The 24541-nt window shown below is 38.9% G+C and overlaps 1 protein-coding gene across 5 annotated transcripts in view; it reads left to right on the plus strand.

The window, feature by feature from the left end:
• The window catches only part of LOC117225885 (protein turtle homolog B), a 763215-nt gene that overhangs the window by 440195 nt on the left and 298479 nt on the right, over positions 1–24541 (plus strand). The gene's annotated exons all lie outside the window — the stretch shown is intronic.

The following is a 24541-nucleotide window of genomic DNA, read 5'->3' on the forward strand; positions in this document are numbered from 1 at the left end:
TCGACGTTGCCGATTCTTCGGCTCGTGAATTTTTCAACGAATTTAACAGTTCAACGTTACACTGAATCGTAATGTTAATGAACGTGTTGAAACTGTCGCAACAGCTAAAGGTGAAATTGCAGTTTAACCTTGTTTTCGCCAGTGGTCAATCGAACCATTCGAAGAAGATAAAGTATCCATGGAATGGCGGCTTTATGAAAGCACTCTACAGTGCTGTAAAGTTGAACAGACACTTTAAGTCTAAATTGCCAACATTAGTGAACTTTAGTGGGGGAACTCCGTGGCACTGAGATAATCTAATCTACCTCATTGTATGCTCTCCTCGATTTTAGTGCACGTTGTAAAGTAACTGTTTTACGACGCGAATTTATTGCTTCTGACAGGGAAATATAACGTGGAATTCACTTCGGAGGAATTTAGGGATGTTCTTGCTTTATACCCGTGCCGATAAAAATTCATGTACGAAGTAGTACACTCGTATTTGATATAATTGTTTCGTGTCTCTGTGAATTGCTACATCAAATTCTTATTTTCAATGTGAGATCATTGTATGGAAAATTGTATACGAATTGTATATTTTCCAGATATTTTTGTTGAAATGTAAAGTACTGTAACATACGGAATATTGAACTGCTGGACGTTGAATATACAGAGTATGAAATATAATGAATTAAAAATACAGTGTTGTACGAAATATAAGTTACAGAATAATATAATATTGAAAGTATAGGATGTATAATACAGAAAATATAAAAAATAAGAGATTCAAAATATAAAATATAGAATGTAGAATATAAAACATAGAAAATGTAGTTTATAGAAATTATTAAATATAAGACATAGAAATTATAGAAAATATAGAATGTGGGATGTAGGGAATAGAGACTACAAAAAATATTAAATATAAAATAACGAATGTGGAATGAAGAGAATAAAGGCTGTAGAAATGGTGTAATGTAAAACGTTAAACGTAGAGAAATTATAGAAAAAAATATAGCAAATATAGAAAGTAAATATAGAAAATATAGGAAATATAGAAGATATAGAAAATATAGAAAATAAATATAGAAAATAGAGAAAATATAGAAAATAAATATAGAAAATATAGAAAATATAGAAAATATAGAAAATATAGAAAATATAGAAAATAAATATAGAAAATATAGAAAATATAGAAAATATAGAAAATATAGAAAATATAGAAAATGTAGAAAATATGGAATGTAGAAAACATGATGTATAGAAACTGCAATGACCAAAATACGGAATATATGTATAAGACATAGAATACAGGAAATGCAGATACGCCGCAAAGAAAATAAAAACATAAAGAAACCCGCTAATCCTGTCTCACATTGGTGAAAAAAAATTGCTGCAAACTTTGGGACATACAACAACAATACCAGCTTCGAATAAAGGAACAATCGCCATAGTTAATCGAATCTCCACGCAGAATAAACCATCTGTACACACAGCCTGGGATACGGTTCTCCAAATGCACCTCGCGTGACCCCCCAGGGTATTTTATAATAATGTTTGTATTGAATCGTAAGCATCCCGGGTAAGCATGATTTAAACACAGCTTTGAATATTCAAGCCGTGGCTTGCGGTTGGCTACTTTCAGCTCGCGATCTCCTAGGAAAAGTTGGCCGCCCTTCGGTAGGGAGGGGAAGGGGGATGCTTGCATTATTTATCGCGCGTCGGGCCACCAGCACGAGATAATTTACGTTCCGCAGAAATTTTTGTTTCGGTCCGCTTAATTACTTCTTCCGGGACAATCTTGCGGGATTTATTCGACTTGGCGAATCTTTTTCGCGCCCGACTTTTCCGTCCCGCGTTCCCCGTTCTCTCGACTTAACGCTAAACCTACCGAGCTCTAAAAGTGATTAGTATGCCCTGCCTTGCTAGAACGGCAAGATTCGGTTCATTCAAATTTTACACGATTCGTGTCGCAATGTGCGCTTTTATCAAGAAATTTATTTTAAAGGATACATCTTTATAATTTCAATAATTGTTAAGTGAGGAACTGTCGTTTTTAAAGCGAAATTCACAGCCAATTAAGAACATTAACGCATCGGTCACTTATGGGTGAAACTAATTTTTGATTAGTTTTCAAAATTCAGTTTTATTGCAATATATTCGAACAAACTTGGTTTTTACTAGGATGTTTAGGATGCGAAGGTGTTAAAATATCATTCACTATAATGAATTAAAACTAGTTGGTTCGGAGTTGGACACAATTTTCTTTAAATATCCAGTCGAATAAAAATGTGTTTAGATAGCACTTTGTTCGAATAAGATTTTATTCAAATAAAAATTCATTTGAATAAGATATTATTTATTATTTGAATAAGAATTTACCTGTACAGGAATTAATTTGGAAACTAATCGGTTTGAATAAAAATTATAGAGTACAGTGCTCTCCACAGTTTATTGATTAATTTCTTCCATGTTAATTTTTACAATTAACTTTTCTTTCAACTGCGGCATCGGAAAGTTCATTACTTTTGGGTTTGATCATTGATGCATAAATGAATAATCCTCCATCGGTTGCAATTCAGTATTATTCTCATAATTTTTCATTCCCTATTCGATTAATTGATTCGAATAATAAATGAAGAATTATCATAAAAAATAAAGAATTATACGAATTAATAGATAGACCAATTTGTTACGAATATAATATAATGGTATTCAAATGAAGTATCAGACTAAAAAGAATTCATTCGAATAACCATTTCAGATAAATATTTATTTGAAAAAAATTTGAATAACGCCCAACTCTGATCTGATTTCAGATTCATTAATCACAAATTGCTTATATTCTTGAAGGAATTTTGGGATTGATTTTCGACGCTTAACGTGTTAATTATCCTAGACAGATATTTCTTCCCAATTACATATAATATCTAACTTATAAAAGATATTGTTGGCGTAAATACTATTTACTGTTTCTAGAGACTTGAGAAACGCATTAGTTCGTTTCGCTGTTAAAAAATGAAATTGTGACGGAACCAAATGAAGAAATGAAACGAAGCATCGCCAATGATTCTTCTGTGCGTGATACATTTTGTATAGTTCACGGGGGGTGTCTCGTTCGAAAAACAGGCGAACCCGTAAATTTCATTAAAATTATATTAAACGACGATTAACGGGACCCAGGGATTACACTCTTACTAAACGGTCGGAAACCCTGCTAAGCCTGTAACCCGATTCCTCGGTGGACTTTTGAATAGCATTAGCCAGCCGGAGCGGAAGTTCCATTTTTCGGAGTAATTTGGTCGACTGGCGATTTTGGTCAGCGATTTTCCGAAATATTCAATCCCGTTTTCCGCTTTTTCCATACTGTTTTCGAAGCATTCAGCCGTGCGGCAAGGCGATAACGCTGATTGAAATTTAAAACTCCTGTTCTCGCCAATGAAAATTATCAACGGCGATCGGCATTTTTTCGCGTCGAGCCCGTTTACACGTGCGGATGGAAACGGCGGGATTATGCATATACACAGTGCGGCCCCGCTGTTTATAAGTTGTCAATGAAACTCATCGGACGGTTCTTCGAATGAATTGGCACACGAACGACACGGGACTTGAGCCGCGCAACTGACGCAGCATTCCAATTTCGTTTGTAATAGACTCCCGGGACTTTATGCGTGTTTACGGAAACAGTCAAAGCAACACAAACGCCGGCCGAGGATTTTATTTTATTCGTTTCAGTTGGTAAATGAAATTGAGCCGAGTGTACTCGGTGTTGCGCATTATACGCTTCCAACGATTTTTATGCGTTTTGTAAATATTTCAAGAGATCTTAATGCGAATCTCTGCTATTCAGTTTGCTTTTCAACCGTAATATAAATTTGTAATACCCATTGAATCTCCAGCCGTCAGTTTGCTCCGGTTTTATCCCTGGATAATCGAATTACCAATCTCGTTGTGATAGAATTGAAATATCCAATTTACAACGGATTAAACATTTTTCCAATACGATTATTTTCACAGCTACGTTGTTTAGCAATTCTTCGTTTTTAATAATTTAGTATTAGATAATTAATTAATAATTAATAATCCTAATTAATAATTCTCCTTAATAATTAGAGCAGGATCATTTTTGTTTTTTTCTTGTATATCTTTATTTACCTTCATTCCTAAATTTTGATAACAGAAGAATCAAGTTTTGTCTCGATTTAGAAGAAATTAATAATATTCATAATTAGCAGATTACTCGTTGTTATAGTGCAAGGGTTTGAAAGGCTCGATTTACCAAAATCGTGATCGATTATTTTTAACGTCGTTCTTTTTGAACATTTAGGAGCGATTGTTAAGCGATTAAGAAGAATATATATTTTGATATTCTTTATTAAATTACATATTTTATAAAAAATGTTGTATTTAAACGGAATACGAAAAAAATACACAATATACAGTGTAATTGCAGTAATTTACGCACTTCCCAAAGTTATTGCAGCAGCTAGCTCGTTGATTGCAAAGGACTTGAGAAAGTGTGCCTCCCACAATGTTAAGTTCTCCCGAAAAACATATATGTTATATGTTAAGCATGCTCGAAAAAAGTACACCAGATACAAAAATTAACGCAGAAGATCAGTACGAAATCGTCTTCGATTTTCTCTGGAAAAAAAAATCGTAGAAGAGGCCTAAGATATTAGATTGGGATGATCAACATTTCAGACATCTCGTCGATTGGACGTCTAGAACGTGTTTGATCTTCGAGATAAATATTTCCTTTACAAAATCAGTTCAACATGTCGGAAAAAACATAAACATATACACGTGGCGAACTTATGGGACGACCTAATACAACACTCTACACTAGAGTGTCCGCCTAATTGAAACTGCAGAGAGTGGAAACGATCCCTTGATCAAACTGCGGTCCACTCAACGAGTGCTAACGTCCGTGGCGGTGTGCGCCATAATTTCAAAACTCTCGTGCATCGTTCCGGACGCCGACACGCGATCGCCGAAAATTAATCGCAACGCGGAGTTTCACGGTTTCGCAGCAGGACGACAAGCCAGCGAGCGAACTATAGCGGAGGCGGTCGGCTTCTTCTTCGAGCGAATCAGCCCATCCGGGAGTATCCGCGCGCGGATTGATCAAATCGCCGCCGGCTGTTTCGCCGTTATACAATCTGCGTGGAGATTAGTCCGTGACTCGTAATTAACGTCTGGACCGGTTCGATTCCCGCCGACCCAAGCAGTCGACCAATCCGCTACGCACCGCACCGTTCCGAACCGTTCCAAACCGTTCTCGACGCAACCGTGCAACTTTATGGGCTCCTTGGCTGTGGCCGACGACGCGGTGTCGATGGTCGGTAAAAGCCACGAGTCATGGAAATTGTACGCGTCTCCGTCGGATACGGATATCTACGTTCGCTCGAACGAAATCCGCATGGCAGCAACCACGGAAACCATTTATGGATACGCGGAACGGGAACGCGATGCGAATTCGAGTTTCGAATGATTAGGGAAATCAACTGCCGATCACTGTTCCCCGTTGACGGACTTCAGAATCTGTTTTCGCTACTAAAAACAACTTTAGTAATTGTAACTGCAAACAATATATAATAATTGACACTTGTTCACCCATTCGCTTCATTGCTTACGAAAGAAAAGGATTTATTTGCTATTTTTTACTTATTATTATTTTTTAATTATTATTTTGTACTTATCACGATTTACTTATTTATTTAAAAAAAGAACTGTCGGCGTTTAGAACCAGCCAGAAGAGGTGAGCATCAAGTAAATCGTTAAAATACAGAATATTTACAAATGGAATAATTTTCAATGATTAAAATCATAATCGCTTTCTTCAACACAGAATTCATCCTTTTCTTCATATTCAGCTTTTTGAATTCATTCTTTGCGCTCCAAGTTTTCTGTTTATTGTTGACATTTGTCATGAAAAATAAAATAAGATCGCATACAGATTGCAATACAACAAAATTTCAAAAAGATGTTTCATCGCAGATAATTAAGGTCATCTTCCTGTTCTCTTTTTCTAAACGAAGATATTTTTGATTGCACATCATTGAAGCGTGTCTCGAGGCGAATCGAACGACCTTGACTTTGGCATCTCGAAAATTTGTCAAGATTAAAGTATCCTATTTAAACGAATATACCTTAGGCCGGCATGTCGAAATGAAAATGATTCCGACGTAGCGATCAAAATTGCTGAAAAATTTCGCAGAAAATTAGGCAATTTCCCAACTCGAGCGGAGGGAAATTGGTGCAGAATAGAACTCATGTTAGCAGTTCGAGCGCCGAAACTGGTGGAAACGTTCTTCGACCGCCCCATGAATAACAAAGATCATCCAATCTCGAGAATTCGTTTGGCCGTGTGTGTCCATCGACTCCATTGTCTCGGTTTCCACAGATTCGCCTATTCTTCCCGCGGAGCTCGCTCTCCCGGCTCGTTTGCATACATCCCGCGTCCTCGGCCGAGCGTTTCCCGTTGCGGAGCCACGAGGCCCTCCGTTCATAATGAATTACGACAAACATCATCGTCGCACCGCGAATCCCGAAGAGACACTCCGACGCGACGCGGTCATAAAAATTCTTCTCCGCTTTTTCCCCCCCGTCTGGCCAAACAACGAGAGTTAATTGCGCTCTTTCAGCGGCACGACGCCGGAGCGTCGATTGAAATTTAGCGGGCGATTCACGAGCGCGAACGAAACACCGACAATCCCGACCGTCCCGTCGTTTACATACATTATGAACTTTTTCACGTCTTCTTCGTGACACGATTTGCCGCGCACAATCACGCCGGCGCGATACTCGGCTGCCACGATGAAAAGATTCAAGCTGAGATATCCTTTTTCCCTTTCCTTGATCCAATGATCCTCCGGCGAACGATCCAAGGCTTGGCAAGTATTCGCTTGAATTATTATTGTATGTTCTTTGATCGTTTCGAACGTTCAACCTATGGAAGGATAGATACACCGGTTGTGGCCAGTGTGCACCTTTTCATATTTTCTTCTTTGAGGTTGGCCACAGTCCCTAGCGCGATCAACAGAACTTCGAACTAGTAAATACATACTACTGTGATCAAAAAGTAAGGTGAATTTGTTTATAAAATGTAAATTCTTTGTTTATTCTTCCAAATCAATTTCATCCCCTTCAAAGTAATCCCCGTCCGATAAAACGCACTGTTTCCGACGCTTTTTCCAGTCCTCGAAACAGTCGGAATAGTCTTTTTCCGGTATAGCCTTCAAGACCTTCTTCGATTCGGTTTTTATCTCCTCAATCGTGTCAAAACGGCGTCCCCGCATTGGCTTTTTGAGTTTGCTGAATAACCAGAAGTCGCACGGAGCCAAATCAGGCGAATACGGTGGTTGCGGAACGATATGAGTCGAGTTTTTGGCAAAAAAGTCGCGAAGAACCAATGCAGTATGACATGGCACCAATCGAGACTTGACGCGTTTGAGACACAAATCATCCTTCAAAATGGTTTGGACTGAGCCAAATGATATTCCAACACTATCAGCGAGGTCTCTCATTGTCAGTCGACGATTTTCAAGCACCAAATCTTCGATTTTTTTGGACGTGGCCCTCGTCGGTAGACGTTGTTGGTCGTCCAGAGCGCGGTTCGTCTTCAACGCGTTCTCGGCCCGCTTTGAACTTGTTGTACCACTTATAAACGTTTTTTTGTGCCATAGTTTGATCACCAAAGGCCTTCCGTAACATTTTCAACGTGTCCGCACAAGAATATTCGTTCCGCAAACAAAATTTGATGCAAGTTCTTTGCTCAACAAAATCACCCATTGTAAAAATCGAAAAATTCACTTTTGGTCGTTTACTAAAACACGTGTAACTCGGAGATAATTAAACCTTTTGACAAACAGACACTTGGCAAATGTTACAGACAGTCCTACCAACCTAGGAAAAAAAAATTACCTGCCTTCCTAATGCCCGGAAGTTTTAAATGACAATTTCACCTTACTTTTTGATCACAGTAGTATATCGTTTCTAATCGATACGTACAATTAATTTTCTTTTTGTATTTATTATCTCCAACTACATCCGGTTCGGAGGGAAGTCTTCCAATAATTTTGTTGGATAAAGTATTGTCATGAGCAGGTACGACTCACGGCAAAGTCTCCTTTCTTTCTCCGTTGTTTCCTTTGTGGTTCCCTGTGGAAGTTATTGGCCTGTCATTACTCCATCTGGAAAAGGAAAATGCAACGCAAATAAAATTAATAGCAATAATGATGTAAGAGGAGAGGAGAGGAAATAAGGAAAGACAAATTAGAAGCAAGAGGAAGGAAATTGGAAGAAAATCAGAATACGGAGAATAAAAGAAAACATGAAGGAAGAACGCGAACAAAATTTGTTCGAATAAGTAAAACGGAACTACATTTACGTTAAAATATTACATTATTATATGTTGTATCAGCGGGACTTTTCAAATTACTGCAAAGCAACATATAGAAATACGAAATGTTTTCAAAATTAAGCTGCATTTTAATCGCTCATGTATCTCCTTCCGTATTACAAATTCATTTCTTTGTTTATTTATTTACAAACTGGTCATAACCGCTGTAGCATCGATTGAAAAATATTTACTACATTTTAACGCATAAACAACGTAATACTTCTATCGATATCTTTCATGTCGACAGGCAAACATAATAAGAAACTATAAATCGTCGATTTGCGTGTAACATTTTAACACATAAACAACGTAATACTTCTATCGATATCTTTCATGTCGACAGGCAAACATAATAAGAAACTATAAATCGTCGATTTGCATATAAAACTTTGCTTTTATACGTGCTTCTATACGTTTTCAATCCGGGGACACGGAGATTGGGACAGTCACTGAAATTGGGACACCTACCCCAATCGTGAAGAAACTGCGAATCGCGCGCGATAATTGCAAAGATTTCTCCGCCGATGACACAATTCCGATTCTGGGTGAGAAAATGGGAATGGTCCGAATAGAAGGGGCTCTCGGCCTTCCCCTCGCGCACTTCAGGTCGAGTGTCAGCGGGAGAGAAAAGACCGAGGATAAGAGGTAAACGTTTTTCGGAGTCTTCCAACCCTTGTTCGCCGAGGTGAGAAGCAGCTCCTCGTCCACGGGCCGGAGCGCTCCTTCAGAAAGCGAGGCAAACGTGACGGAAACATAAATTTCAGATTTCGCCCGGGCGAAACTCTTTCTCGGCGATGGCCCCCTGGACCAGACTCCGCCCCGCACCCTCCTCATGGCCGGCGACGCATTGTCCAACCCCGCGACCCGGAATCGACCCGTGATTTACGGCCCCGTTCGCCACTTCGAATCCCCGATTCCACGACCGCGACACGGTCGTTTGAACAGCTCCCGCGGAGCTTTTAGGTACACCCTGTCGCCGTGAATACGACATACCAGTGACGTACACACCCCCGGACCTAAGCGTAATTCTGCAAGATCCCGGCGGTTCAGTCCCTCGTTTTTTGAGTTGCCGAAGAATACAGTTCTATATATATATCGGGACATTTTTATTACTAATTGTGTCTGCGGTGCTTGAAATAATATTCAAATATTATTTTGGTTGGCGAAGAAGGAGTTTCGGTGACGTATTCAGGGTCGTCGAAGATTCTCGATGGATCAAGACCCCTGATTTGATTTTCTTAAAAATACGGTTTCGGCGAGACAATCTCGTGTCTCGAATAATTCCTGCGGTGTTCGAATGTTTTCAAAATTATTCGATGGTTGGAAAACAGAATTTTGGACGGACATGCGCGGACTTCTGTAGAAAATATTGTGGAAAATAGATCGGTACCTGAAATTTGACTGCCAATTATGATAACGTAATTTCGTCGAAGATACTGGTATTTTCATTCATTTAGATAGATTTAGAAAAATCGAGATTAAATGAAACATCGTTTTCTTGGTTTCCGACTTTTGTCCAGAAAAGCTACGATATTACGCTGAATTTTGTTATCATTTATTTGTTGAACACCGAAGATTATTTGCAAATTTATTCGTTTCCATATGAAACATGTTTTCGTTGGGATTTCAACTGACTCATCAGATTCCTACTTTAATGTATCCACAGAATAAATGCTTTAACGTGTGCACGATGAACGGATGTCAAAAAACTGATCGTAACAATAAATATTTAATTCTTTGGTTCCCATTCACCGAATAAAGTGCTTCAATTTTACTCAATTCACAGCAGAATAATAAAGAAAAAGTTCGACGATCGCTAGAATGGGCGAAATGAATCGCTGACGAAGAACGAACCGGTTCCGGACGATTTCTTAAAAAAAAATAATGTCGAATTATTACATCAAACAGCAATACGTCCGTTATTATAAACACTTGAAACGAACGTTTCAATGATAGTCTCATCTCAAAGCGTAGCATTTAACGGCGACTGAGAGATGAACTTCCGAAAAGTTTATCCGGTAGTTTGACTTACAGTTTTAGCTTCGTTCGCAGCACAAAGTTTATACGTCCAATAAAGGACGACTCCTTTGAAATGAAAGTTTCATCCGGAACATCCTGTTACACTTGAACGTTTGTTTGCGCCGGAATTCGTTTCGCGACTGTGAAACGTAACGCGAAATTACGCGAAACGAAAACGCCACGCATCGCGGATAAAACGCACAACGTTGAACGGGAAATATTTACGCGAAAATACAAACCGATCGACGGATATTACTGCGTTCGCTCGAAAAGTCCGGCGGATCCGAAGAGTTACGCGACGATAAATAATGAGGGTAGCATGTAATTAAAACGCACGGAAAAATCAGCGCCGCATTAATTTCGTTTCGATTATCGCGCGGAACGCGAGTGTCTCGCGCGGCCAAAAATTTCGGGTTAACGTCGGGCCGCGACTTGAACATTTGCAACTCGATGGCGGGATTCATGGTAATGCGAACGGACGATCCAATTTTTCATAACTCGTCACTAAACCGTAAACGCTACGCGGATAAATTGCGAGCTGGGCATTTTAAGCAGAATAAATATTTAGCGAGGCTGAGATTTTATGCAAACCGACCCGGCCGGCATGTAAAACTGCGAACGAGCAGTAGTACATACTTCGTACTTATCCGGCGTGCCCGGGGCGGCGGAACAAAGCCTGAACAATTTTTGGACGTTCATTAGCCCGCTGCCGAACACCCGATAAATAGCAAACTTTCCTAATTGTTTGCTATGTCGCTGCGATTTTTCCCCGGTACCGTACCACTGTTCTCATTTCTTTTTGTACAATTTTAGACTAGAATGAATAGGGTTTAGGTGTCAAATATGAGGCTGAAAATCATAATTATCGTTTAAAGACACTTTTATTGAAAATAAATATACGTTGAAATATTAAATATAATATACAGGGTGTTCCACAATTACTTTATCAGTCGAAAATGAGGGGTAGCTGAGGTCATTTGAAGTAACTATTTCCTTTGCGAAAATGCAATCCGCGGCTTTGTTTACGAGTTATTAACGAAAAACACTGGCCAATGAGAGGTGACGGTGCGAGAGAGAGAGTCCACGAGAGAGTCCGCAGCACGAGGCTTTGACAGATGGTCGGGACGGGCTCGAGCCGCGTTCGAAGTATTGAACAAATCACGGAGCGAGAACTTTCCGGATTTTTTTTTACTACGTAACAGTGATATTTTTAAGAAAAACGCTGTTCATCTTTACTTTATAACGTCTGAAGAATATTTACTAATTTTTCGGACCCGAAATAGTAAGTAATTTAACCGTGACGGCCGTTTTAATATTCTAGCGTGCATGACACCTTGTGTGTAACATATGAAATTTTTAAGCAAGGTGTACAGTGAAGATTAATAAAGTACGTAAATGATATTTTAATTTAAATAATTCCGTAACCGAACACAGTTCAACAAATGATTCGCAAAGCTAATTTAAGAAATAATAATCGTGTTAACGGATCTAAGAGATATGTTTGTTAGAGAAATATGAAGAATATTATCAATAAGAAACTGACCCATTTAGTTGTAAATCCACTTCATGCACGGAAATGTGTGCAGGATAGTGCATTGACCACGTACAATGTCAAGGTCGTGTCAAGATTATATCAAGGTCATGTCAAGGTTATATCAAGGTCATGTAAAGGTTATGTCAAGGTTATATCAAGGTCATGTCAAGGTTATGTCAAGGTTATATCAAGGTCATGTCAAGGTTATGTCAAGGTTATATCAAGGTCATGTCAAGGTCATGTCAAGGTTATGTCGGACATTATGTGTCGGACACGGAATCATTTAAATTAAAATATCATTTACGTACTTTGTTAATCTTTTCTGCGCCCTTTGCTTAAAAATTTCATATGTTACACACAAGGTGTCATGCACACTAGAAAATTAAAACGGCCGTCACGGTTAAATTACTTACTATTTCGGGTCCGAAAAATGAGTAAATATTCTTCAGACGTTCTAAAGTAAAGGTGAACAGCGTTTTTCTTAAAAATATCACTGTTACGTAGTAAACAAAAATCCGGAAAGTACTCGCTTCGTGATTTGTTCAATACTTCGAACGCGGCTCGAGTCCGTCTCGACCATCTGTCAAAGCCTAGTGCTGCGGGCTCTCGAACTTTGCGCTGTCACCTCTCATTGGTCAGTGTTTTCCGTTAATAACTCGTAAACAAAGCCGCAGATTGCATTTTCGCAAAGGAAAAAATTACTTCAAATGACCTCAGCTACCCCTCATTTTCGGCTGTTAAAATAATTGTGGGACACCCTGTATATATATATTATAATCTACCAGAAAACACAGAAATAAATATTTCGTTTCTTCATAACAAAGGTAAAACTAAAATAAATAGGGTTAAGATGCCTAATATGAGACTGAAAGTCGTAATGACCGTTTAAAGACACTATTATTGAAAGCAGATATACATAGGTTTAAGAATTAAAATATGTATCTTTTTATAATCTGCTGGGAAATAGTACCGTTAATTTGTTATCTTTTTACATGTTTTCCGAAGGAATTCTTTCTCCCATAAATAAATAAATAAATAAATAAATAAATGTGTCGAAAATAATACATTCTCGAATTCTAGCATCTCCTCCGTTTCAAGTTTCATCCAGCATCATAAATTCATATTATGTGAACGTGGAAGATCCGCAGTTTTCTATGGGCGAATGTCTCGTGCAGAGAATGAGATGCACGCACGTAAGATTGCAGCGAACAAATGCACTCGCGACACAGAGAAGATGCAGAACACGGTCGCGGGACGACGACGACGATAAACGGGTGGCCACCTGTTTCATTCGAGCGTGGCCGTCCATTTTTTTTGCGTCACAGCTTTCACCTAGATTATGAACAGCTCCCGCTTTACATCTCGGTGCATGCTTAACGCTTCAAGCAGAGGGAAGATAGGAGTGGGGAGGTGAGAGGACCGGGGTGCCCCGGGGCACGAGAGGCGGATCCTCTTCTAAGATTTCTTCGCAAGAGACTGCCTCTGAAGTAACTCGCGTTACGAAATGATGCTCGCGATATCGTAACTAAGCTGCAAGCACCGACGAGCATACTCGACTCGTTTTCTACCCGGGAGTTAGGTAATAGCAAGAAAACGGTAGGGTCGGTGCAACTCGTCGCTAGGAAATGTTTAGTTGCTAATAAGAGTCACGGAGATCTTGGATTCTCTTTTGCAAGATTATATTCTAACTGTTAAAAGGTATCCTCAAAGTATCTTTTTATTTTTTCCAGTCCAGAATGAGAGAGAGAGAGAGAGAGAGAGATCGTTAATTGATCGTACGTCTCTCTCTGTACCAATTAATTCTTAATGTACGCACGGTATTATGATTCCTATAATTATGATTTTTTATGCAATATTTAAATTGGCTGTATCAATTGCAGGACACAGGAATCGAACGGAATTTTTGTTATTCTGCAATAATTTGAGTAAGTTCGAATTCGATGCTTCAACATTTTCAGTTCCTTTGAGTCTTTTCACTGTTTTCAATTTGCGCATTTACATATTTCATTATTTAGTGTAATATGGTAAATTGAAATATGCGAGAATTGTTTTCATAATAGAATTGTTTTCTCTTATTCTTCTTTTCTTCTTCTTTTTCTTTTTGTAATTAAATATATCTTCATTCACGTTAACACAGAAGTGTTGTTTGTTTAATCATTCGCCACAAAATAGATGAAAAAGATGCTAGGGATAGCTTCCAAATGTTTATTTTTAGAACTTGATATAGTGTATTTATACAGGGTGTCCCAAAAATGCCTCGCAATCCGGAAATAAAAGATTCCTCAGGTCATTTGATGTAACTTTTTCCTTAGCGAAAATACAAACCGCGGCTTTGTTTATGAGTGTTGAACGAAAAACAGTGACCAATGATATTTTTTGGACACTGTATATCTCTGTATTTGTACATATATTTCGATTTTAGACGTACGTACATTCTTAAGACTGAGAATTATACAATAAAATAACAATATCATAAAGATTATAATATTTGTGTAGCATTCTATTAAAAATACACTTTAAAGGAACATCACTAAAAATATTCAATTCCAGCAGAATAAAAAGAAAAACGATTCCACCGTTCGGTTACACAACTTTATTAGAGTTTAATAATTACCAATTCAGCTCAAAGTAAATTCTTTGCGTGAAAATAATGAATTCTGCCACAATTTGTTCGAGTACCTATGCACCGAATTCCATGATTTTTACACAATTCTTATCTCTGTTCGCAGGTATGTCCGATAATTTATCGCAGTCCGCAGGGTTGAATAACGAGACCGCCAACGGACCAGCAGCGTGAGTACATTTCCCAAGAAAAGAACGTTCACCGCAGAATCGCCAAAATCGTTAACGAAGCCGCCCCTTATGCTTTTCTCGCTTTCTTTTCTCCCGAGTGATTCACCTCCGGCGGATGTTTATTCAAATCGCAATAGTAAAAGAGGGAATAAAGCCGACACATAAGCGAACGGAACATTAGGATCAGATTAAAGTTATTTCCTAGACAATCAGCGTTCTTTCTTGGCAACTCGATCGCTGGATCAACGTGGATTCCGAATTCCGTGTACGAGAGTCTACCTGTTCGACCATCTCATCCTCTCCGAGCATTTTCCTGTCATTATTGTTCTCTTTGCTGTTTCTTTTTATTGGCTTTTACGGTCTCCTGGATACCACTCCGCTCTGATTTCGTTTTTTATTCGCATTTATATGCCTTCCGAATTCCCTCGATTTCCATTTACCTTCGCACCCGATTCTCTTGTTCTGTATTTATGTTCGCTCGAAATGGAGAAGCACCTTCTACCCTCGACTCTTCACATCTGCACTGCTTTCCTCGTTATCCGTTTAGGTGCGAATCCGTTCTTGCGAAATATTTCTCACGGAGTTGCATAAATATCTACGTGCCCCGCGGTTTTAATCATTTTCATGAATCGTTTAGCAATCCTCGGTTTTCTGATACTTTATTCGGAGTCGTAACAGTTTCGTCACGTTTTGAAATTAATATATTAGTCTTCAGAATTTTCTGATACCGTATTCAGAGTCGTAACAATCGTCTCAGAATTTTTCTTGATATACAATTATCTAAATCTATCTATTTACGTTGACAACGGATGATCGTATTGAGAACAATCCTGAACGCTACTTATATTATTTTCAGAAAGAGACGATATTGTTATGACATCGATTAAAATGTGAGAAAATCAAGAAATACTAAACGATAGGTGGAAATAATTCAAACCACGATTCAATAGGCATTTAGGTCAACGACAGTCTTTAGAGACTTTTCTGACAAAATTATCTCATTTCGACGTCGACGTTTTGTTGCATAACGAATAGAACGATTTTAGGCATTTCATTTTGCATTTTATGCCAAAACATTGTCGTATAATTTGTGCCTCGTGAAAATTATTTGAAAAAAGAAGTAAATGTTTTCGTCACAATGCAGACAATTTTCATTTTGCATAAAAATCCGCAGTTACGAGCACTCCGAAGGAATTGCATAGCCCACGTCGCTATTGTTAAAAGAAAAAAGCTCTTTAATACACTAATGCAACGAACAAGAGATTCGCTATGTGGACGAAGTCAAGTGAATTTTCTACGCACTGATTTCTGCGACGACTGCATTCCTCTTTCGCTTTCGCTGAGTCGTAGCAGTCCCATAATGATTTTATTCGTTTCACTTTCCAAGTATTGGAGCATCGATCGACGTCGAATCTATCAAACCCCATCTCCTATAAAACATTCTCGTTCTCCCACCCACTTATTCGTACGTAGCTCGTTTTATTTCTTTTTCATTGCTCTGTTTTCGTACGCTTTTAGTCGTTGCGCCGTTGCCTCTCTCTTTTACTCTCTTCCAACTCCGGTTTCCGGCTCGCCGCCCGTTCCACCGTCTCTACTCCTCCGCTATCGGCCCTCAAAACAGTCCCAAAATTAAGTCGTAGACATGCAAATTGACTGATTCGATTCGATCGGTCAATTCATCGATCCTCCCGGCCGCGGAGCATGCAAATGAGGACGTCGAGCTCGACGGAACACCGAAACACCACGCCACGAGCCGGTGAAAGAGAACGATCGACGAATCTTCTCTCTCCCTCTCTCTCTCTCTCACTCGCTCTCTCTTTCTCTCTCCCACTCCCACCGACCCCCAACCCGTCCAAACCACCCCGTGGAATTTCGTACAACTGCCAGGAATTCCTCTGCTTTTGTTTCGTTCCTTTCGGCTACCCTCCTCGAGTAAGTTTTCTAGTCTCCTCCGGCGCTTTGATAATAGAAATCACTATTTCACATTCTGCCTTAAATTCTTCGTTTATTTACATTCTTTTCTCTATTCAGCTTCGCTCGGACCGACGACTGTTTCCAAGAAAATGAAACCATATGATTTCGACATATTCTAGTAACATTGTGCAGAATTAGAGTTACGTGAACAGAATTTTTGCATTTCTTAGGGCGGGGAAACGCTATTTTGAAGTTACATTATTGATTCATGAATCATGTACGTTCTCGTTATTTATTTGTTTCTCCAGTGAGCGACGAAAACTGTGAGGAAATTGAAAGTAGATAATCATTGTGTTGTATTGACTCCGTGAACGTTCGATGGGTGGGTTTTTGAACAAGGAATGATGTGAAAGGAATTTTTTCATTTCTTGGAAGAATCACGATAACAGAACGAATCTTACATTCTTCATTTATTTACAGTGTTATTTGTTTATTTATCTTTGTTCGGAATAACAGATATTTTGTGTAAATTGAAGTTAAATCGTTTTTGCAGCGTATGGAAGCTGTGCAAACTAGAGTGTTTCTTTTTAATCCACGAATTGTATAAATAATACATTGGCAACGTATATATTATATATCTACAGAATTATGTAAAAATACTCTGAGAGTTTTATAAATATATGGAATTATAGGGACAAGAATGAATCAAAATGTACGAGTAGAATATACATATGAAATTACTTCAATAATAGTAAAAAAATTTATGTGCTCCTTTCACATAGATATGATTTCAACTGACAAATTTAATTTCTTTGTGCAAGCAAACTTTTAATATTACATGTCACAGTGCCACGAGTATAAACACGAAAATGGTAATACTTCGGATGGCACAATGGAACAAAAATCCGCGGGGAAGGCTACAGGACCGAGAAGAAAAATCAAATGACATTTCCATCGCTCGGTAAAGTTAAAAATGTGCGGATTAAAAATGAATGTCGAGCTATTTTTTTGCCGTTCCCGCCAGCGAAAATTCGCGGAGCAATAAAGCTGACACGCTCTTTTATTTGGAAGTGTCGGTTCAGCACGTTAAACAGACAGTGCCCCCCGTTGCGGCCAGCAGAACTGAATCCATAGAAATAAATTATTTACCGTACAAAAATTCGTTCTCGTGAAACTTTTATTAGCCGGCGGAAATTAAAAGCCAAAGTTGAAAAATGCTTCTGCCAGCGCGAAAAATCATAATAAAGTCCTCGTAATCGAATTACGACCGTGCGTGCCGCGAATTTTATACGTTTTACACCATGCGTTTACACAGAGGAATGTAATAAAAACGTTCCGTTTAATGTTCGGCACAGTTTTCCAGGTATTTTCAGTAGATTTTTCCAGTAGCCAGCTGCGCGAGATAAATCAACGTTCATGAATTTCTGAATATTTTCGCAAGTATTCTACGATAATTAAATTGGATAACATAACACTTAATAAGTTAGATTTTGCAAGATTTATATGTATTTTTGTAATTACGATAGAGAGCAATTAAAAGGTGTAGATTATATTTTAGTAAGCAGACAATGCTCGTTCTCAAATTTTTGTTTAAAAAATGTTTTAAATCATGAAAGAATAAAAATTAATATCCTATATTTGTTTCTAGTTATACATTCTCATCTTTAATACATTTAACAGATTTAAAATTCTCATACCGTCATCTTCATATTACAATCTTCACGTTATATATAAGTGTGTAACAGAGATATAGAAATGTAAAACATGTATTTTAAAGATACTAGGAAAAACTTATTCGATCTACTACAATTTCTAAAATATTTGTATACAGTCATTAAAAATATGGTAGGGGTAGTTTCACCCTTAAAGATAAAACAATATCAATGAAGAACGAAAAATGCTTGATAATTTTATTATCTTATATTTTCTTCTTCATACACGCACATACTATCAAATTCCTCGAAATATAACGTAACAGTATATCCTACAAATTGTACCGAATACATACACAGAATTGTACAAAATTTGTAAGAAAAATTAACCGAATTGAAGCTAACATAGCACCGAAAGCAGCATTAAAGAATAAGAATCTTAATAATTTTAGCGTCTGTAGAACTTTTAGTCTGTTAGTCTTTTAGTCTGTAGAACTAAAAAAAGAAGCATTCGAAATTAGATAGTAAAAACACATAATAAAATCCCTCTAAGTCTGTATCCTCGCGCATCTTAAAAACGCTACTAATTCTATAGAATTCTACGAAAGACTGCAGGAAAAAAATGACCTATCAAAATTGTAGCATTTGTCAGCACAATTATCACAGCACTAAGAGCAACGTTGAACAGTAAAAGGAAAGGAAAATTGTATACATACATATAATTCCTCTCTTCAGCACGTCATGAAATTCCGAATTCCCGTAAGTACTTTTTAACACGTTCCGTGCCGAGCTTTTTTACTCGAATCTTCACACTTTGATATTTTACTAAAACTTGATGTATTACGTGCAATTATTAATTCTCGTACACATAACAACGTAACAAAAACTTATCAACGCCCATTCTTGCGGTGGAAATTGATTCTTCGGTTCTAAATTTCTTGTAAACAATTTGTTCAGTTCACTAAGTAAACATGCAAGCGTGTACCATCGATGGTACACGTGGCACGGAACGTATTAAGGAGCCACAACCATAGCGAGAAGCGTTACCCATTTTTTCCCCCGATCACTTACGAGCCTTCGTTCTTCGATTCCGCCTCGAACAAAGATCTGATCAGCGTGAGTTTCTCGCTCGGCCTCGTGTAAACAGCTTTTTTCCAGCCCGGCCCCGTTGGCTTTCTTCGCTCTCGTCTACGATGTTCGCTTCCCCGACCCCGTTCGTTGTCCCGTTTCTTATTCCCGTCCGGCGTTTGAACACGACGCCGGCATAAATTTCGAATTTCTTCTGCGGACGTACGGTCCGCCGGCAGCCGGCGATTTCTCATTTTATTAGGAGAATCGCGTACCGGCCGCGGAAGCTCTCTGTGCGAAGTTAACTCGCCCCGCTCGTAACTTTCGCCCAACCCCCGCGGCCGCGTTCTTTGTTGCGCCCCGAGAATTCAACGGGGAACATTTTTAATGGTCCAATCTAGGGAAGCGTTGCGGCGAATGCTAATACACACGGCGATCGACCATTTTCGAAACTATCCATTATCTCGGCTAGCTCTCTTCCCCCGAAAACGCTGTTCGCGAACGGCAAATAATCTGCTGAATGTTGTTGATTCGATTGGCGTCGATTGGTGTGCCGACATGTTCACTTTAATCTGACTCTATTTTAGGACGGGAAGATAGCACACTTTAAAATTCACGTAATCTTTATTCGTTTAACAAAACCAAAATTCTGTTTTCATACAAACTTGCAAAATTCCGCTACAAGTACACGCAAATGAAAAAGACTAGAAGCAATTTTATTTGAAAAGAGAAGAAAATTTTTTATGAAAATACAGCACGACGAAATGATACCGCACTTAACTAAAAATTATGTGTGAGTCGTTGAACAGTCAAATGGAAGGTGTATGGTGATTATTGCTATACATAATTTTTTTCTTTTTCGTCGTACGGTTAAAATACAGCCTTTTGTGAAAAAACCCGGGAAAGGTAAACGGATTTAGGGCAAAGCCGGTAAAGTAAATATTTATCCAGCGAAGTAAAGAACGCGTTTTTATGTGAAGATGAAAAGATGTTTTATGGAAAGATGAAATTAAGTTAAGGAAGCAACAGTTCGCGTCTCATGACGTCGTTGCGGCGACTCTAGTTCCCGTAGCAAGGTTTTAATCTCCGTCAGCCGAGAAGCGAGAAGTCGGTCCGAAAGCGGTCCTGAAACAAATTCGTAATTTATGTTCGCTCCGCGTTGAATACTGACGAGACCCGTGTGAGATAGGGAACCGCAGGGGTTAGATAAACTCTGGGAGGTCAAGGTGAAAGGATCTGAATCATATTTTCCGCGAGGAACCGTGGTAAATTTACCGACGACTTTTTCCGTGTCCTGATTTCCCTGGGAAAGAGATTTCTAGACGAGATCCGTAGCGAGATTCGGTGACTTTCGAAACAAATTTGACACCTCTATCTCAGGTCTATCGACTGACCAGTATACTGTTCAATTTTTTTACAGTTTTCGTAATATTTTATATATTTATATATTTATATATTTTAAAATATATTTAAATTTATATATTTTTTTATATATTTTTTAATTTAAAATTTATATATTTTATATTATTTTATATATTTTATATATATATTTTTCTTCTCTGCGATGCTAATCCTGAATGGCTACAAGCGATCTTAATTTCAAATATTCGCGGCGACCGAACACGGTAATTTTCCTCTATTAGAAGATTTTCTTTAAACTTCGAACCGATGTTAGCTTAGGTCTACTTCCGATCTTAAAGACACAGTTTTAATGAATTCGAAATCCGCTTATGTAGAACGAGAACAATCTTCGAACGGAAGGGTGGTAACGTGCGAATAATTAAATGCTTCTTCGAAGTTACTGTAATTTCATTCCCTAATAAGCCAGTCCTATTCGCAACAAAAGTTCGGTGTGTGGGTTGACTTTATAATGTACACGAAACCACCCTAAACTCGCTGGTCCTTTTTCACGGCAGAATGTCGCTAGCCATTAAATTGCAACTTAATGAGGAGTTTCATTTTCACCTAAAATTAAGGGATCACTGCTGGTTAACAATACAGAGAGATAAAGTCTTTACGAATGTTTTCTGCAACGAATTAGTCGAATCTTTGTTGAACTAGTATTTTAATGAAATGTGCATGTATTGCACAACTTCCAGTAATCCTTCAGTCGCAAAAATAACGACACACGTTTACGCACGACGGATCTACTTTTAACACCAAACTTACCACCGTCGGTCAAATAACCGGTCTGGCACTTTTTATTTTCGAACAATTGAAATTATGAAGATTCCCTCTTAACAAACGATTCGATCAATTTCTTTATTTAAGCACGCTTTATGACAAAAATGGCGAAAGGTTTAAATAAACAGAGTCTTTTCGTGGTTATAAATGCGTTCGTTACTTTTATGGCTCGGTAGATTTAGTGTTAAACAACGCGTTCGTTTAAAAAGAGAAAGCGAAACACTTTCTTTCAGAAAAAAATTCCTTAAATCGCGGTTTTTTCAGATTGTAAACTACGACCGATTTCAGAAACAGGGAACAACCAGAAAAATTCCGGGGAGCCGCGTTCCCATCGATTTCTATCCGGCCGCAACCTCGCCTATTTCCCTGTCAATTATCATTAGAGGGGAATCAATCCGGTCGAGGTTTTCATTGGAAAATTGATTGGACAGTGATCCGCGAGCCGTTCGGCCCGGATTTTACTAGAATCTCCGATTAAATCTACGGGGAAGAGAAAAAGGGGTGGATCGATATATACGTGACGGCACCGGGTTCTCCTCAAACTTCAAGTCAATTCGGTCAATTTTCCGGGTGCGGGTACACCGTAACCTCGGTAGCGCTGCTAAATCCCGTCATTACCACGCGTAACGTTCCAGCGACGTTGTAACAGCCGATTACACCTTGCCCCGTCCACCCCGCCGATTCCGCGCCATGCGATTTCCATTCAATACCGGATAATGAATTTAAAGGCTGGCAAACCGGATTTTCGATGCCGGCGCACCGCGTCGTCCACCAGATGGAATTTAAATCGTGAATAATGCACGCTGCCCGTCGGACAGGTGCCATAAGATGGAACAATGTTTCAACAGCAGCGATCTGGGCACTTTTACCGAGCCTTTAACCCTTATAAAGGCGAAAAACGGTACATCGTTGTTCCCTACATTCGATAAAATATTGTTTTCGCAGTATCCCCTGTCCGGTTCGCGAGAAGAAACCAGATTTATTTATAAACTTGTGTTTACTGTAACACTGAAATGTGAAAGAACTTAACTGGACACGGAACGGTCACGTAGCAGACCAGAGTTAGGCATATTTTATTCGAATGACGGACAACGAATAAAATATTATTCGAAGAATCCATCCGGATGAAATATTATTCAAAGAATTTATTCGAAATGTCGTCCGAATTAAATTGTGTCATAAATTATTAATTTATTTTATTATACAAGATTAACAATTATTCGAATGAAAAGTGAAGAATTATTCGAATAAAAGGTGAAGAATTCGAATGAAAAGTGAAGAATTATTCGAATAAAATATTAAGAATTATTCGACTAGAAAATAAAGAATTATTCGCCTAAAAAATAGAGAATTATTCGACTAAAAGATAGAGAATTATTCGACTAAATGGACAGAATAATTTGCTACGACCAGTGAATAATCGTTATTCGAACAAAATATTCAAGCATAAAGAATTCATTCGAATAATTATCTTCGCCGAATATTTATATTCGAAACAACTCGAATAATGTCCAACTTTGGACATACTACTGTGATCAAAAAGTAAGGTGAATTTGTTTATAAAATGTAAATTCTTTATTTATTCTTCCAAATCAATTTCATCCCCTTCAAAGTAATCCCCGCCCGATAAAACGCACTGTTTCCGACGCTTTTTCCAGTCCTCGAAACAGTCGGAATAGTCTTTTTCCGGTATAGCCTTCAAGACCTTCTTCGATTCGGTTTTTATCTCCTCAATCGTGTCAAAACGGCGTCCCCGCATTGGCTTTTTGAGTTTGCTGAATAACCAGAAGTCGCACGGAGCCAAATCAGGCGAATACGGTGGTTGCGGAACGATATGAGTCGAGTTTTTGGCAAAAAAGTCGCGAAGAACCAATGCAGTATGACATGGCACCAATCGAGACTTGACGCGTTTGAGACACAAAACATCCTTCAAAATGGTTTGGACTGAGCCAAATGATATTCCAACACTATCAGCGAGGTCTCTTATTGTCAATCGACGATTTTCAAGCACCAAATCTTCGATTTTTTGGACGTGGCCCTCGTCGGTAGACGTTGATGGTCGTCCAGAGCGCGGTTCGTCTTCAACGCGTTCTCGGCCCGCTTTGAACTCGTTGTACCACTTATAAACGTTTTTTTGTGCCATAGTTTGATCACCAAAGGCCTTCCGCAACATTTTCAACGTGTCCGCACAAGAATATTCGTTCCGCAAACAAAATTTGATGCAAGTTCTTTGCTCAACAAAATCACCCATTGTAAAAATCGAAAAATTCACTTTTGGTCGTTTACAAAAACACGTGTAACTCGGAGATAATTAAACCTTTTAACAAACAGACGCTTGGCAATTGTTATAGACAGTCCTACCAACCTAGGAAAAAAACAATTGCCTGCCTTCCTAATGTCCGGGAGTTTTAAATGACAATTTCACCTTACTTTTTGATCACAGTAGTACATATTTGGAGCTACAATAATTTCTACATTCTTCAAGCGTTTCACTATCTTCCATATGATTCGACAAATGTATTCAATCCAGAAAGCAATCGAGTATTTCGTTTTTCCGTGGTTCAGACCGAAATAGCTTGTGTTTTCCCGGTTTATCGTCCACGATGGCTACACAGGAAGCGCCATCGGTCTTCGCCGATCCTCCCCCTCGCGGAAGTGCGGCGTTAGCGCGTTCGCCAGATAAACGCGATTCTCTTGCGCGTGAACAGCCTCGTAAAAGTCGGCCGTCGTTTACGACGATCGGACGAAATATCAACCGAAGCGTCGAAACGACGACGACGGGGACGAGGACGACGCGGGGGTAGAAACGAGGGTTTCTCGAGGAACACGGAGGGGCCGCGAGGAGGAAAGGGGGTTGTCGAGCTGCCGAGTAATTAGTTTCCTTTTACGAGGACCCGGCGATGTCGTTATTGCCCGCGCACGCTTCGTTTCTGCGCACGTATCCGCTGTTTCTCGCTGCGGGGACGCTCGTCGCGAGGTGTAATAAACCGAAGG

The sequence above is a fragment of the Megalopta genalis genome, chromosome 6, assembly GCF_051020955.1.
Source record: "Megalopta genalis isolate 19385.01 chromosome 6, iyMegGena1_principal, whole genome shotgun sequence".
NCBI classification, from domain to species: Eukaryota; Metazoa; Arthropoda; class Insecta; order Hymenoptera; family Halictidae; genus Megalopta; species Megalopta genalis.